Consider the following 18,861-nt stretch of genomic DNA (forward strand, 5'->3'; position numbering starts at 1 on the left):
ATTTGATAACACTGATGCCAGGATAACATTGCCGCTTGCCACCAAGCTTAAAGATCCTGAAAACTTGTTACAGAGTCGGAACATAAGCCGAGAAAACACGTTCACGTACGAAAAATACTTCTAAAAATGGGTCACGATCAATTTGAAGCACGAACTAGTAAGCCGCAAACGAAGCTCAAACCAATGAAATTAAATCAGGTCTGCCGCAAATCGTTAAAAAGACGCAAAGAGCTTGCTATTATTCCTAATATATTTGATACTACCATGGAATAAGCTTAAATTGCTTTCTTCTTTTGCATATAAACCCAATTTCCAATAGTATTATTATAGTTTCACTTTGCAAGTAGGAACCAAAATGGCGGCTCCGCGCTCGCCCCAGACCGTTTGTCCCAACTCTTAAGACACAGCATAGATATATACAGAAGCGCCACTCAGCGAAAAATCTGTCCCCTACTTGTACCCAGTTCTTAAGTGCGCATCTTTTGCGTCCGCCATTAGTCCAGCCAGATAAACTGGCAAGAATGTATATAGATTAGTATTATGGAGAGTTGTTTTTCGAAAATTTGACGAATTTAAATTCACTTATGGACAAAATTTTTAATGCCATCGGATAGGATACCAAGCATATGAGGTGAGAAACAGTTTTGTTGTAAAATACGTTCGTAAAATATAATTTTACGGGTTTTATAGTTTCTTGCCTTGAATTGTATGCGAGATCCATGTTTAGAACGTCTCTTATATTGAACGGCAGTTGCCCTAAGAATTTATAATTTAGGACAAAAGTAATAAATATATTTAGTGTGATTCCATTTCTGTATTTTATAGTAAAGAGTTTCCTATTAGAATGGTCAACGGATTTGATAGAAGCGATAAAAGACCTACTGTGCGTAAAGAACGTTCTTCAGATGAAGACGTTATTAGTATAAAATTTGGACTAAACTAATTTATATTTGATTCTTGAATCGGGGCTTTTTATTTGCAATGTAGCTTGTCTGCATAATTGTAATTGAAAGTTTTATTTGTAATTGTATATTGAGTTCCTGTGGCTATCATGTCTGTCAAATTTGTATTAACTTACAAATAAAGATGTTTTTTGTTGTCTTATTTTTAATAAACAATATATGAAATTACAATTTTTTAAAGAATGAAGTTATTGATAAATTGTTACAATTAAATTAACAACTTTACATTATGTCAAACATATTGTCAAGCTCCTACAGCTTACCTTTTGGTTAAACTTCACTTGTGAGTTGTGACCAACAATTGTATGTGAAAATGATTAGAATTATGTTTGATTCACCGCATTGATCAACCAGCAGAGAAAATTATTGCAACAAAGGGCTCGAAAATTTAATTTTTGCTAAAATCCATAAACTTCATTCAGTAAATTAAAATTTTTATTGTAAGTAATCATGTCACAAACAGAACTTATTCTGACAAAAACCAGTTATAGTTACTCTTAATGCAATCGTAATACTTTACACAGTAAAATGTTTACCAAAAGGTGAAACACAGATACACCAGAAAACTTTTTTAAAACATTTGACAGGGGGAAACTGTGCCAAGCCAACACCAATCCAATTCACAAAAGCATTCAGGAAGCTTTTTTATGTTCACTTCTCACATCATCAATAAGCATCCATGTCAAATATATAAATAATCTCCTGATTGAATTTAAAAAGGCAGAAATAACAAAGTTAAGTCATGTGGACCATATGACAGTATATGTTTTACCAATTGCTATTCAAGCACTTTATTGGTGGAGGCCAACATGCTGCTGCTTATGTTCCAACTTGCTCAAAAAGTCATTTAAGCTTCACAAGTCACAACTGTGATGAATACAAAATATTTTGGCATCAGATGACTTTCATAGTGGCCATGCAGCATCGCTTCTGATAGTTTAAAACACCTGGGTAGACAATTTTGGTGATTCGAATGTCCTGTCAAACGTTGTTTGCAATATATAAAATAATTTGATTTGTCACTTGTTTCAGCCACGACCGAGATTTCAAATGTTAGAACAAATGTCTTCAAGATTCTCTGCAGAATTCTTATATTATAAAATTAAAACTGACGACAAACCATATACCGAGTACGCATCTCGTCAGATACATATCTACTTTGTAAATATTCCGAATAAACCCTCATTTATCAAAACGGACGTCGAATTAATGATAAATTGTTGAGAGCTTGATGTGTTAACTGTATCCACACAAAAAATATTAAAAAAATGGCCAATCTATAGAAATATTTGGGTTTATTTGCCAAAACCCATCCGTAGAACTATATATCATATTGCGATCTGGCTGCATTTATCTGGCTGGAAACATGGCCGCCGTGTAAAGTTGCCCGGATGTTGGGGACACGAACATCAAAGGTTCCGACATCGAGTGGCGCTTCTGTATATATCTATTCTGTGCTATAGAGGGCCATTGAGGTCTTATAGAGCTCAATGTAGAGGGCTCTGGGATGAACGAGTTTGGTTTATCAGTTTCTAATTGTTATTCTGACGTTAACGATACAGATTTCGAGTTGGTCATAAGAAACATAACGAACGAGTTTCCCAATCTTGGCTACAAACGTATGTCAGGATTGCTGTTAGCAAGAGGTTTGCGAATTCAGCAGGACAGGATTCGTGAAATGATGCGAAGAGTTGATCCACAGTGTGCATTGTTTCGTACTTTGTCTCTTAGAGCAGTGCACAGACGTAAATATCATGTTACTTGCCCCTTATCACTTTGGTATGTGGATGGCAATCACAAATTGATTTAGGTGGGCTACTAAAAAATACCTATTTTGGGGCGTTGATAAATCTCAGTTTTGCATACAAATGTACTAGTAGTTTCATATTTTTAGATGGAGATTTATGACTCATGCAGGAATAGACGGCTATTCACGTTTGCTAGTATTTATTCGCTGTAACACAAACAATCAAGCTGATACTGTTCTAAATCTATTTCTATCTGGTGTATCTCAATATGGACTGCCATCCAGAGTAAGAACTGATAAAGGAGCTGAAAATGTCGTGGCAGTCATATTACCTGACGAAGTGTGCACAACCAACGGATTGAGTGCTTTTGGCGAGACCTTTTTGTTGGTTGTACAAGTCTTTTTTACCATTTATTCTATCATATGGAAAGTAATGGAATATTGGATCCATCAAATGAAGAACATGTGTTTTCATTGCATTAGTGTTTTGTCCAATTATTAACAGAAATTTGGAAATTTTCCAGGAAGGTTACAATAGATCTCTCATAAGAACAGAAAGAATTCTATCACCTGAACAGCTATGGATCCAAGGATCCTGCTTAGCCAATAATTCAAATGACCATATACAGCAGGTATTTTTATACAATAACTCATGACTTTACTTTTAGACTACACTTTACATTATAATCATCAGACTGGATCCAAAGCTAATTGATGTATGCTAATGTCAAAATCTAATTTAATGTTCCAATTCACTAAGGTAAATGAAGAATTTCCACCCACCTTTACACAAAATTACGCATGTCATGAAACAGATCAGCAGCAAGTGCTTGTTCCAGAAAGCATCATTACATTGAATGAAATAGATCTTGATGAGCTGCAAAGAACCATTAATCCTTTAAGGACTTCTAATCATAATGGTGCTGACATATACATTGAGGTGCTTCAGTTTGTAAATACCAGACTGCACCAGGAAGACAAGTGACATTGTGAACTCACAAAACAAGAAAAGTTACTTGACCTATTGTTGGTTGGTGTCAATTCAGATAATACAAAAGAAGATATGTATGGCAAGGAAGGCTATAAATTTTTCATTATGTTCAACAATGGGGACTGGAGCCGGTTGTAAGAAGCAGATTTAGCTTAAGTAGTGGATTATCTCAATAGAAAATCCAATCAAATTATTCACTGGTCAGCTAAAATAATAGATCATCGCAAACATGCATTACATAAAATCTAAGTCTTTTCTTTAACAAGATTAAGATGAATGTCATCATGTTTTGGAATCTACGCCCCCCGTACTTGGCACTGTCCGTATCAGTTGATACCACAATTAACGCTTCGTTAATCAATCCTTACATACACCACAAACATTATCATCCAGACTCCACTCCCCGTACCTTGAACAATGTCTTCACGTGACCAATCTGTGTCGCCGTGACAAAATCCGTCTGAATATGACTGACGTCTTCCATTTGTCTTTTAGCGTTTCCCGCCATCTGCTCCATTTCCATAGAATACAACATACGACGATGTTTCTCACTTTGTAAATCTGTAAAGTGGAAGCACAATAAAAAATCTCTTTAGTTTTATGAAAATGCATTGGAGCTCTCTTAAGACCAACACGGAACATTACAATATCCATTATAAGCCCCTTTCCTACACACATCTCAAGACCAACACCTCCATCTCAAGACCTTCACCTTCATCTCAGAGCTAGGACTCTACACTTCGCGGTCAAGACCTTTACCAAGCATCTGTACAATTTTTCCAGTTAAGCCTTGATTCTCGTATTAATGTTCCAATACATACATGTAGCATCGTATCTACTGTTTACTTTTGGTGTATGTTTCATCTTGATTTCATTCTGTGCAATATCATCATAAATTGCTTCAAGATATTCATTTGAATGTACTGCGCTTTCGTTATTTTCCGTTTAACCTGAAAGAAAATTTCAGGTGATTACGATGTCGCATCTAAAGGCTAAATTTTCACGTGATTCCAATGAAGGCTCCATATCAACGCCATGGAAATCTCGAGTGACCACAATGGAGTCACGTGATCGTAGACATAAAGTCACTTTTATAGAAAACCATTGCAAATGAAGTAAGTCTGTGTAACCTGTGAACTATGTAGATCAGTAGTCAACATGATCATAGAATAAGCCAGAACGTAGGCAGCGTCTGCACTAGCAAACACATCGTTTATCATAGACAGTCTAACCTAGCTATATCTAGACATGTTTGTACATGAGTCAGTTTGTAGAAACGTCAGTCAACATCAACAACAACAGTCCTTCTTAGGACTCTACAATCCTGGACGATTTATATCTACAAACATGTAACAATACTCCCAGTTCAAACAACTCACTTTACATCTATCTAACAGCAGATTGCAGCCCTCAAAACTCGAATAATAAAAGTTCGATGAGAAAATATTTAAAACAAAAATCAAAATAAAAATCGTCAACTTAAAACAAAAAAACAAAAATCGTCAAAAACTAGTCCTTAATTATTGTTGATGTTAAATGAAAAAAAATTAACACATGGTTAATAGACAAAAGTCATTTCGTAAGTTTCACTAGCCAGCATGCAATGCGAGATGTAAAACAACAGATAACAAGACACAAATCATGTCCTTACTTTGGTTTCGTTTCACCGAACCTACTCGCAAACTTCTCCATGAGTCGATCGATCTTTTGCGCTTCACCGGGAAGCCGGAAGTTATGTAAGAACAATCGCAGAGCTTGCACAAGGTTGGTACCAGTGAAATCCAACTGATCTATATAGGCGTACATTATCTCCCGTTCATATTTAAAAAGTATAGGAAGACACGAGGACAGTTGAGGATATGAAGAACAGTTGAGGACATGACGAATAATAGATCTAAGTCTACTATTGTTTGCTTATTTTGAACAGTAGCAAATCTTACTGAATTCTGTCAATATTCGTCACTGGATAGAGAAATTTTGAGCATTTAAAAATTGTTTTGCTTTTTATGGACAAAATTACCAAGAGATTTGATGATAATGCTTAGTTTCAAACAGCTTTTGTCCTTTTACACGGAGTTTAATGCAACCTTAAATATATTTTGATTTTACGATTAAAGTTTCTGATTTACTATTTCATGTATCATGAGCAAACCATCCATGGGCTTCATGGCAAATTAACATAATCAACTTTTCTTGACTCAATTTATGTTTAAATAAATACTTAAGATGAGAATCAAACGTCTTAACGTGATTTTCACGTGATTGTCACGCGAGGGAGATGTGAAAAAACATACTTACTGTCCTGGATCACCAATCAGCTCGCCAATCATAGTCTAAAACCATAAAACGCAACACTGGGTCAAAATCCAAAGCAACATTTAATGTTTCTACAAATTCCTCAACGATAGCGTGCGAATGTGACAAAATGAGAACTTTAGTGAAAGAAGACAACATCATGTGAAATGAAACATAAGGATTGCAAGGGATATAGATGTTCTAAAATGATCATCATCTTGTGTAGTGTATCATAAACAAAAGGATTGCAAGGAATATAAATGGACTAAAATGATAATTTCCTTGTCTAGTGTATCATAAACATAAGGATTGCAAGGGATGTAAATGGACTAAAATGATCATCACCTTGTGTAGTGTATCATAAACATAAGCATTGCAAGGGATATAGATGGACTAAAATGATCATCACCTTGTCTAGTGTATCATCAGTGTGTAAGAACTGAGCGACTTCCGTTGCTGTCTCACCAAGGAGACCTTCAGATTGAAGGAATTTTATACCTTTTGATGGATTCTTGTTAAATCTTAAAGTAAATCGTAAAATTGAATAAAAGTACAAAAGACAAGCAAAATTGTTGACCAAACTTACAATTGAATTCCCTTTTCTTTCGTCTCCTTCTTCTGTTTAAGACTCTCAAATTCTTCAGCATCATCGATGGCTTTTGCACTATTAAGAGACGACTGACTACCCACCGTTTTTTGAGATTGTAAATCACCGGGTTCCCATCCGTTTTCATTCTCCTCGGTGCTTCCTTTTCGAGAAATTGTTGGTGCACCATCAACCAGATCTGTCAGGAAATCTATATGGAAGAGATTAAACAGAAGTATTGAGGAATAACTATGATGATTTGGAGATCAATAAGGGATCGCGTGGATCATTAAGAGGTTAGCATAGATCATTAAATAATAGACTAGATCATCGGGAATATAGTATAGATTATTGAGAGATAGACTAGAACATTGAGGGCAGCATGGGTCAATAATGTAACTATAAACATTAAGGTATAGCCTTGATCCACCGGGAGACCACCAAGGGTAAGAAAGATAACTAAGGGATAACTTAGATCCTGAGAGGTTAACTACAATTGTCGAACAACTAGTTACGATTAAGAACATTAACGTGTGTATAAGAAAATAATGGAGTACCTTCGATAAATAGGGGATACAGAGTATAGAAAGATGGAATCTTGATGGAGATAAAAATCGTCAGTGTAGCCGATATCAAAAGAGGGGTACAATGAATCATAAAACGATAACTTATCGAAATGTATAACAATATTAAATTTATATTCGTTACATGGGAGTTTCTTCAGTTTCATAAAGATGTTAAAAATCACCAAAATTATCGTCCACCTGAGAATCAGGTTTAAAGTAGGCTTTCTCTCCATTCTACCATACATTTAAGAATAGAAACGAGACATTCCAGACCTTTGATACGAATACTGCGTTCTTGAACCTGGAAAAATCATACAAAAATAAGACGACATTGATACTATTCATATAAAAACGTGATAAAATGATGTATTATAATGAACATTGTCAGCACAAAATATTAGAGACATTTTCTAGTCCTTTTCATGTTGATAGACTAAGCTCCAGTTTTTTCATGTTGATAGACTATGTCCCAGTCCTTTTCATAATAATAGACTACGTTCCAGTCCTTTTCGAGTGGCATAGATATGAACAAGAGAATGTAGAGAAGTAAACATTTTGAAACATATTCATCAACTTACTGGTGTCGCTCCTAATTCAATAGCTTGACGTCCTTGGGCAACTTTAGACAAATCATTGATCAATCTTTGAAAGATATTCGACAAAGCCAATTCACAGTCGTAATTTAAATATATATCAACGACCGTCTGTGCGTCTGCAATAAAGGACACAAATGGACATTAATGGCTAATATGAATGGATATTAATGGATGACAGGAAGATTAAATCAAAAATTTGATTGTTTGGTATATTGATAATTAGTAAGGGAAAGGTTACACCTCACCCTTTTGCACACCCACAAAGAAAACTCGAACAAGAGGATTGTGAAGACTGAATATAGGATGGGATTTGGAAATAAAAGATGCTTAATTGTTGTACAGGGTTAAGCAAACGGAAGAGACATTTGGTAGAGCTTGAGACAATGTCAGTGCAAGCTTTACACCGAAAGTTAACAGTTTGCACCAGCTAGAGAGTTCTCAGAAACGTCTCAATGTTTGCATAAGCCAGTACAAACCCAAAAAACATCTTTTAGTTCTTTTGTAAATAATAGTAATGCGAAACAGAAAACTTCAAGAAAAAAGTTTAAAATTTTTCTCTAACATGTATTCATGATTCAGTTGCAAATTATCTTTGATTGATATAATTGATGTAGCTCAGATACGCACGTTTGTATAGGCTAATGCAAACACAGCTACAGAGCAATCATTTCACACGTTATACTTTTGTTAGTAAATGGATAAATGTGCAGATGAACGAGATTGGATAGACGAAATGTACAGGTGTACAGGTAAGATGAATTGAGGTACAAACGCAAGGTTTTCAATGGAAGATTGTAACGAATGGATTGAAAGATTGGTGAGTAAATGGAAAAGAAGGAATACATGAAAAAAATTGACGATGAACTGAAATTTTGATGAACTGAAGTGATGTACACACACTTACATGACAATGATGAAATTACCTGAACATATTCTAGTTAACGTCCCCATCACCATCCATTTATGTTGAAAAGAACTTGTCGACGTTTCCAAAATGTTTAAGAAAATATCTTTGAAGAACACCTGGTCAAAATTATACAATATAACATAAAGTACTAATCTAAATCGTCTGGTTACGACACGGAAATTACAGCAAAAAAGTGAAAGTTTTGAAATGTTAAAAATATCAACGCTTATTGCAGCAGCTAACGAAATTATCAAACAAACGAAACAATTAACATTTCACGGAAAGTTTACACTATAATATCGGATTCATGATTGATCTAAATCATAGTTTCGACAGAATCTAAAATGTCACGTGAAAGTTCAATTCCTAAAACTCACCTCAATCTGCATTTTCAAATGTGTCTTGAAGTATGACAAAAATGTGAGAAAGATTGCCAACGATAGTTCAAACACAGCAGGAACAGATGAGACGCCATTCTTTGATAATGCGACGAATAAATATTGTTTTATAGCGTTCATAAACATTGGATGAGTACAGAAAACAGGTTCGGCACTTTGTAGACAGGTTAACAGCAACTCCAGTGAGAGAATTTTAGATCTGAGTTCATGCGATCTAAAAATAATGACAGGTTTTTTATCGCGAGTAAATCTTAACGGCTAATGCTAAAATCATACTTTAAAAAAGTACTGATAGAGCTATCTTGTATATGTCAGGTCAATTTAGTTGAGTTCAATTTGTTCATGTAGTACATAAAGCTATATCAAAAGAGATTACCTTTACTGCATGATCTTTAAGAACAGTTATGATCTTAGTTAGAGATATCTATAGTATAAATAAAGTTTGTTTGATTTAAGTTTCTTTCTGTAGTAAAACTTGATCAAAAAGATATAAACGAACAGTTTGATACATGTATCTTAGTATCAAAAATAAGTCGAAGTTTATGTAGTAAAGATATTCATGATGAAATGAACTGATAGTACAATATAAATTAGCACAAACCACTTTTTTGAAGTGACTTATGATCAATGAGAGTTTCATACATTATCAACATACATAAAAAAAAAACTGTAGCTAACTTACTTGGGATCCAACGGTCCTTCCGCAAGCGGTTTCATCGATAGTTTACACAATGACCTAAACACTAAGAATGCATCCTTCTGAGTGATATGAGAAAATCTTTGTTGAGGTGGCTTGCCTTCACTTGACGTCTCGCTGGGCATATCAGACTGAGACTCGGAGACGGAAATTCGAGCAGTTTCATTTCCATTATCCTCCTTGGGCTCTGAATCTTCGCTAGTTGTCGAGTCATTTGCCTTTGTTTATGAATCAACATCAACGCTATTTGGTGGGATTACTTTGGATTCCGATGGATCACTAACATCTTGTACCTGAGTTACACTTGGGGAATCGCCATTAACGGACCCGTCGTTAACATTTGAACTTCCATCGAGATGTTTTTCTTTGGCGATCTTCGCTGATACTTTACTTTCTTCACCTATATTGTCTTTTGCATTGCCAGTTGCAGAAGTCTTAGAAGGCAAGTCATCTACAGCAGCATTGTTTAACTCGTCTGAGTCATTTAAATGCTGTTCTTTATCAACAGACTCCGAGACATTAGTGTCAACTGTTTTTTCGACTAAATCTTGTTTTGTGTCATCGTTCACAGCATCACTGACACCATCAACAACATCTTTTACACTCTTCTCTTCAACCATTGATTCATCATTCATGATAACTGTATCAATAACATCTTTATCTTTAAACTCCGTGGAAGGAACGGAGACTTCGCTATCTGTAAATGAAAGCCATAAAAAATATTGAAAAATATGGATTGGTCAGCAATATTGTCGTAAAGTCAGTTTTTGAAAACAAAAGAAACACGTAGACAAGTTTTTTTACACAGGGGGGTTGATTATCTTCTCAGACAACTTCAGGGGGGGTTCAAATTTCCAAAAACAAGTAGAAAACAGTGCTTTCTTACCGTTAACATCTTCAACTTTATTGCCGCTATGATGGATTTCACCATTTGGTAAAGGATTGATGTCAGTTTTCTCCTCCTTTTTGCTGATTTCTTCTGATTTAAAATTATCACCATCATCCTTTTCTTCATTTCCATTTTCAGCCTATTGATAAACAAAATGATGCAATATTATCAACATTGACATCTCTATTGATGTACAATATTATCAAGATTGACATCTCTATGTATGTACAATATGATACAATATTATCAACATTGACATGTCTATTGATGTACAATATGATACAAGATTATCAACATTGACATGTCTATTGATGTACAATATGATAAAATATTATCAACATTAACATCTCTATTGATGTTCAATATGATACAATATTATCAACATTGACATGTCTATTGATGTACAATATGATACAATATTATCAACATTGACATGTCTATTGATGTACAATATGATACAATATTATCAACATTGACATGTCTATTGATGTACAATATGATACAATATTATCAACATTGACATGTCTATTGATGTACAATATGATACAATATTATCAACATTGACATGTCTATTGATGTACAATATGATACAATATTATCAACATTGACATGTCTATTGATGTACAATATGATACAATATTATCAACATTGACATGTCTATTGATGTACAATATGATACAATATTATCAACATTGACATGTCTATTGATGTACAATATGATACAATATTATCAACATTGACATGTCTATTGATGTACAATATGATACAATATTATCAACATTGACATCTCTATTGATGTACAATATGATACAATATTATCAACATTGACATGTCTATTGATGTACAATATGATACAATATTATCAACATTGACATGTCTATTGATGTACAATATGATACAATATTATCAACATTGACATGTCTATTGATGTACAATATGATACAATATTATCAACATTGACATGTCTATTGATGTACAATATGATACAATATTATCAACATTGACATCTCTATTGATGTACAATATGATACAATATTATCAACATTGACATGTCTATTGATGTACAATATGATACAATATTATCAACATTGACATGTCTATTGATGTACAATATGATACAATATTATCAACATTGATATCTCTATTGATGTACAATATGATACAATATTATCAACATTGACATGTCTATTGATGTACAATATGATACAATATTATCAACATTGACATGTCTATTGATGTACAATATGATACAATATTATCAACATTGACATGTCTATTGATGTACAATATGATACAATATTATCAACATTGACATGTCTATTGATGTACAATATGATACAATATTATCAACATTGACATGTCTATTGATGTACAATATGATACAATATTATCAACATTGACATCTATTGATGTACAATATGATACAATATTATCAACATTGACATGTCTATTGATGTACAATATGATACAATATTATCAACATTGACATGTCTATTGATGTACAATATGATACAATATTATCAACATTGACATGTCTATTGATGTACAATATGATACAATATTATCAACATTGACATCTCTATTGATGTACAATATGATACAATATTATCAACATTGACATGTCTATTGATGTACAATATGATACAATATTATCAACATTGACATGTCTATTGATGTACAATATGATACAATATTATCAACATTGACATGTCTATTGATGTACAATATGATACAATATTATCAACATTGACATCTCTATTGATGTACAATATGATACAATATTATCAACATTGACATGTCTATTGATGTACAATATGATACAAAAATATTATGTTCATCAGAACAAAACTTACAGCTTGACTTTCCATTCTCTGAAACACAAGACTTATCATTTGTGTCAGTGTTGCCTTTGCTGTTGTTTGACTAATAAGACTTTTACTGGCGAGGTAAATGTTGTAAACTGTTCTAACTGCTTGAAGTAAAGTTCCTTCATGAACTTCACAAGTACTTGATGTAACAGCTGTTAGAAGAGCCTGTAAATATAGATAATAAAAATATAGACATTATAAAAATAAGATCATTTTCAACTGTCCACAGTTAACACATAGACTTTTTAAATCTTGTTGGAATCCAATTATTCAATGTGATATTTAAAAAACTCATGGTACAAAAAACGTAAAAAACATAGGGATACATATGTCATTACCCTCTTTAAATTCCTCAAGGATATATCATTTCTCTAATTAAATACTTTAACAGTTTGACATTACTTTTTATAAATACCTTTATAATTTGTATTTGAACATTTACATCAGTATTTATACCGTAAAGCAAGTACAAATAGTCTCGATAATTCTGTCAATTAAACGCCTCTGGTTCAATGGAGTCTGGTGTATCGCCAACAATATGACCATAAGCAATGAGTTTCTAAGAAAAAAGAATGTTTGAAATACTCCAATTTATAGAAGCAAAATACATGACCTAGATTTGTGAAGGAATACAAAATGGTGGTGAAAAGACACATGTGAAGTTGTGAGGCTTGGGGATGAGTACTGTTGATACATAAGGATAGCAATATTGACAATTTCTAGGAGAAATTTAGGAGGTAATTAACAAAAGAAAATACTAGACTTATTTTGTGCTATCAAATTGCAATAACTTAATAACAATGCAATGAAAGAGTTTACAATATTAAATCTATTTCTTACAACTAAAGACTCCAAGTGTCCTAACACATCAAACAAAACAACTTACTTGTATACAGTCAAGTGCAATGGTGACAATCCTGGCACATTTTGTTTGACAAGCCAACTCAAAAGGAAGAAAATATTGATCTGCTGTAATGAATGTTTGCTGACCAGGTAGTGGAGGTAGAGTTGCAGAAGAAACATTCCTGAAGATTTTATTATAAATAAATCAAACCAACATTCTGGTTTATAAATCTAACTTTTGAACAATAAAACTTAGCAAATCTGTGAGCATGCGTAGTCTAGATATAACTGTGAATTTATTAAGATTCAAGGTTAATAACTCATTTTGGTCATGTTAAAATTGGAAAATTGGAAAGAAAATTGGACAACTTTACATAATTAAACTTACCCTGTAGATTTTTCATTTCCTTGAACAGCGTTTATTTCCTCTAGAATAGATCAAAATCATAAAGCGATCATTTTGTAAAGCAACATTCCTGAACACAGCAGTACATTATATTCATTGCACATGTTGACATACATTTCTCCATAAACATATATGCATATAACTCAAGCAGAAGAACATGAACAAGCGATTGACACTAAAAAATAACTGTTTGCCACGTATAAAAAAGTACAAATCATACATTGAGCAATATTAAAGATACTATCGACAGCGTTCGTTGACATCTTGAATGAAAGATTACTACACTTAATGTTTTGTTGATAGCAAATGTAGAAACTGGTTGAAAATGCATAAAAACATAGAGCAAATAGAATCCAAATACATCAGCAATAACTACAATCATTACTTATGGATATATACCTAAAGCCGTTTCGCAAGCTTTCTTTAGTTGTGAATGATGAGACTTTTTTGTTTCTTTATCGAGTAGAATTCTTCGTAAAGCACCAGATAGGAACACGTTCTTTGTTTTCACGTTCTTCTGCATGACTGAATGATTTAAAAAGTTCAAAAGGAATGAAAATAAAACCTTACTAAGGCATCTCTATGAATTACTATTCCACTGGAATTCCGCCATCTTCCATGTTTCATTCCATTTAATCACGTGACTATAAGGAAGTATGCGGAGCAATTGTGAATGGTGGAGGATTGGGTCGACAAAAACCAAAACTTTAAAATTCTGAATAACAAATGTTGTGGTCGTCTTTATTTTGACAACATTTTGACGATGAGAATTGAGAATTGACAGCCCAACTCATTCTGGCCATCAGAATCAGACTCATGATTTTTCCGTTTTCTATGTGCACTCGCTGCGAGTGTTAAAAGAAGTGATTTTTTAAACAAGAAAAATCGTCTGAAATTCACAATACATTATGCAATACCATAACTAGTAGGATGACTAAGCCATTGATTGATCTTGCTTTAAGCCACAGCCTCGTAGTATGTAAACATAACACAAGATATTAAAATAAAATCAAAAGTGAACATCGTAGGTTATATACTTCAGTCATTCATTTCAGAATGCAAATTCACAATAAAATGAATGGTTTTTGCAGTTTTCAACTTAATCATAAATGATATACAATTACTCAATTAAATGTATTTTTTGTCTAAATATTGCAACATGTTTGCTTTATTTAAATGATAAAGTGCATGTAGATATGTTGTATTGTAGTAAGGCATAAAAATGAAATCAATTTTCTTGTTTTAACGAAAATTTCTTAACAACGACATTTAAGTTCTCAAATAACATACTGATAGCGTCAGGATCAAAAATAGAACGTAATTGGGGGCGGGGGGTAAATATTCATATATTCAGCTCTGCCCTGCTGACTTCTGTTAAAATTAACATTGCAAACAAAAGAAATCAGCAGGGCAGAGCTGAACATATGAATATATACCCCCCAAATTAACGTTCTAGTTTCGCTCATGGAAGGGTGAATATATAAAAAAACGACGGCACACAGCTATAATAAAAAATTCCTGGTTTATTTTTAACACCGACAAATTTCGCAGCTTAAGCATGTAAAAGCACTTTAATTCCATACATTTAGTAAATAAGTTACGGGTGATTTCTGATAAAAAACACTTTAAAAAATAAATATATTTATATTATATATTATGTAATTCTTTTTAAAAAATTTTCATCCAAAGCATGAGAACTGTGCTACATTATTATCCGTAAAATCTTAGTTTGAGTTTGACGTCAAAACAAACATTTACAAACTATCTCGTGCATTGCACGTTGTTAAAAAACGTTTCAATGTTTCAATTAAGAAATAAAACATGTTTACTGTGTTTGCACAGGATTATGCAAACCGAGGAGACATTTGGGAGAACATAAGAGATGATCAGTGCAAGCCCGAGACCAAAGGTCGAGGGTTGCACGTGCTCGAGGTTCTCACAAACCTCTCCAAGGTTTGCATAAGGCAGTGCAAACACGAAAACATCTTTTATTTCTTTTATTCATTAACAATAATGTGAAAAAGACAAACGTTTCCATTTTTTCTCTAAAATGTATTCATGATCAATTTGCAAATTCTCTTTGACTGATTGATTGTTTTGATTGATTTGATTGGTTGAGCTCAGACGTACTTTGTACTGACTAATGCAAACTCAGCTCTAGAACAATCAACGCACCGTTTCATTGTGTTTATATTATAATTTAAGACGATGAATGACCTTATCAAAGCATCTATTGAAAGACAGATTGACATCTGTCGCATGTACACAGTGTGGTAAATCTATTTACAAAATTTTATATGTATTTTTCCAAGTGTTTTATTTATTGAATAACCAGAAGACTTTTAACTAATGTCTTTAACTAAGGTTGTTCTTACACTTCTAAACTCCTAAATTTGCAGGTATTATCGCATTAGCTACAGAAAAGGACAAGAGCTATTTTTACTTTACTATATGACTTTCTTCCAGTCATGTAAACATACTATATCATGAGATTATAACGTCATCACAAGAAATCGTCATGGATGATTAAGATACAACAACATAAAAATATTAATTGATCTCAAACCAACATTCACATGAATATCGTTTGATTTTCATGTGATCAATTCTTACTTAAATACGATCTCACAATAAGCACTTCATTGCACAAGTCACCACAGCTTCAAAGTAGGTCGATATAAGAAGAAGACAGAAATATTGCTACTCTATAAACGCATCATTACACAAGTCACCACAGCTTTAAAAAAACATCGATATAAGAAGAAAACAGAACTATTGCTACTTTTTTTTGTTGCATTTTTACTTGTTGCAAAAAAGAAGTAGAAGAAAAGGTAATTTCATTATTATTGCTACAAACTGTAATATGTAAAGAAAAAATACATTTGATCATTTTGTTTTAGCTATGAAAAGGGCTTACATTGTTTTGTATTTACTGGTTTTTATTGATTTGGTCAAAATGGAGCGATACAAGCAAATGAAGGAAAGACCAACGAAATCATTATTGGAAAAGACGTATAAAGAGGTTGGTCGTCTTAATATTTATCAAACATAAACAGTTGATAATAAGGAGTGGGGCAAAGTCCATAACCATGAACTAACCAACGTTAGTCATGAAAGCAATCAAAATTATTCTATAGAGCAAGAGAAATTTTCTCAGTCGATCACAAAAATTATTTATGAATTTGATATTCTGCTTTTTTGGCTTTGTTGCAATAACTTAAGAATTCTGATTTCCACACACAAACACAACTTATAATAAAAAGTAAACGCATTTTGATAATCAGCGTCAGAGAGCTAAACCTTTATATTTTACTTGCTACGTCTTTTTTTCTGTCATATAATCATAAACAATTTGATGAAAAGTAGACAAACATTTGGGTTCGGATCAAGCTTTTATGGGCACCAGGCGGTTCAAAAACTATCTCTTCTCTCTAACTGACATCTTTTATCCACAAAGAGTGTAAAAAATTGAAGAATTTTTTGTTTTAGAACAAAATAGCTACAATAAAAGTTGTGATATTTACTAAGAATGTTCCGCTAAAGCGTTATATACAAAAGTTGCTTTTTTCAACAATGATTTTCTTACAATGATGAGCCCAACGTTTCTTACGATGTGTTTTACTTACATAAAATTTGATCCTATTCATAGTTTGTAATAAAATGCTCACTTGACATCTAATGGAGGCACTCCAAATTTTGTCTGTAATATGAAGTTTAATAAAAAAAATATGAAATCCTTTCTTTCGTACTACGGTTTTTGCTTTACTTTTGCCAAACAAAGACAATATTTCCATTAAAAATATTTCCTTTGCGCGGGGCTCTCAAAGCCACTCGTCACGTGGCCACCACCCACAATACCCTTTCCTTGATCCAGCCAAGAGAACGTTTGATATTCGACTACAAACAACATGTCATTCAGAAATAGAGATGTTAACTAAAGACGTAAACCAGTCTGTGTAGTATAATATGGCCTCAAAAGTTTATGGATTGTGGGACTGCTAGGGGGATATGTGGCACTCCCCCTAAAATAGTTGTTTATTGGCAGGGAACTTATAGAGATTTGAAGGACGTTGGCTTTGTATTTTCATTTGGTCCAAAAAGACTTTTATTGATTATTTTCACTGCTTTTTTATTTGATTTTCTTGTTTCACTAAAAACTGTCCTCAAAATGCAGTGAATGATGATTTTCAGGAGATTCAAGTTGCCCCAGGGTCAACCCCAGACTCCTTGGATTTTCTCAATCTTGTGTCTTTGGTGTTTGCCACAAGAAATTACAACACTTGTAATATGTATTTTTACGGACTTGAAAGATTGTAAATTTAATTGACCAGTTGTCATGTGACAATAAATTTCTACATGAAATAGTCCTTAAATTCGTAACATTAAATAACAGGATGCAGATTGGCCGAGTGGCTTTTGCCATGTTCTAAATAATGATAAACAATTTTCATTTCGTTTGGCTCTTCAGGTTCATGCCACCTTTCAAAGATACAATAATTAATCCTTTAATGTCTTTGAAAAAAAGAAATACTTTGTATCAAAACTTTTACGTCCGTTTCAAACATCGAACTTTGCATGTGCTGATTGCATTTAAAACAAATGATAACGAGGAATTTTACATTATTTTCTTTTAAATTTTGCACGTGTAAAGATCTACATTTATAATAAGGCCCGTTTACACTATACCGAAATGCTATCATTACAGGTTAAATTTTCTATGTATTAAAATCATTGATATCGTTCAATGTCAAAAACAAAATTAAATTGACCAAATCTACTAATTTAATAAGCATTTACTCCATACTGTTACAACTTTAAAACGAATGAAAATGTCGAGATGAGCGAATCCTTTATATTGTGTAAACACACCTAAGCCTCAAATTTTGCCATGCTAAACCTCAATGTAACATGATTATTCAATATACAATGATGGCTCTAGGAATAAGAGAGGAAGGGGCAGATTGACCTCCTCCACCTAAATTTATTACTTTGTCCTTAGTTATCCCGCACAGATATTTTTATCTCACTTTTGTAAAGTAAGAAAAACTTAAAAACTTAAGATTTTAAAAGTTTGAATTAAAGAGGCACTTGTAAACACAATCACCATTAA

At 33.0% G+C, this 18,861-nt stretch overlaps 1 long non-coding RNA gene and 2 pseudogenes across 1 annotated transcript; 1 reads left to right on the top strand and 2 right to left on the bottom strand.

Moving 5' to 3' along the window:
• LOC124451519 overlaps positions 1 to 4,622 on the bottom strand; it is a 53,575-nt pseudogene extending 48,953 nt beyond the window's left edge.
• On the top strand, positions 499 to 1,118 carry LOC124451550. The gene is made up of 2 exons (XR_006950511.1): positions 499 to 631; positions 826 to 1,118. It is a non-coding gene; the product is annotated as an uncharacterized LOC124451550 (long non-coding RNA).
• A 750-nt stretch (positions 4,623 to 5,372) lies between the features above and the next one.
• Positions 5,373 to 14,397, bottom strand: LOC124451522 (annotated as a pseudogene).
• Between the last annotated feature and the right edge of the window lie 4,464 nt (positions 14,398 to 18,861).

Source organism: Xenia sp. Carnegie-2017, unplaced genomic scaffold (assembly GCF_021976095.1).
Source record: "Xenia sp. Carnegie-2017 unplaced genomic scaffold, XeniaSp_v1 HiC_scaffold_24, whole genome shotgun sequence".
NCBI lineage: Eukaryota > Metazoa > Cnidaria > Anthozoa > Malacalcyonacea > Xeniidae > Xenia > Xenia sp. Carnegie-2017.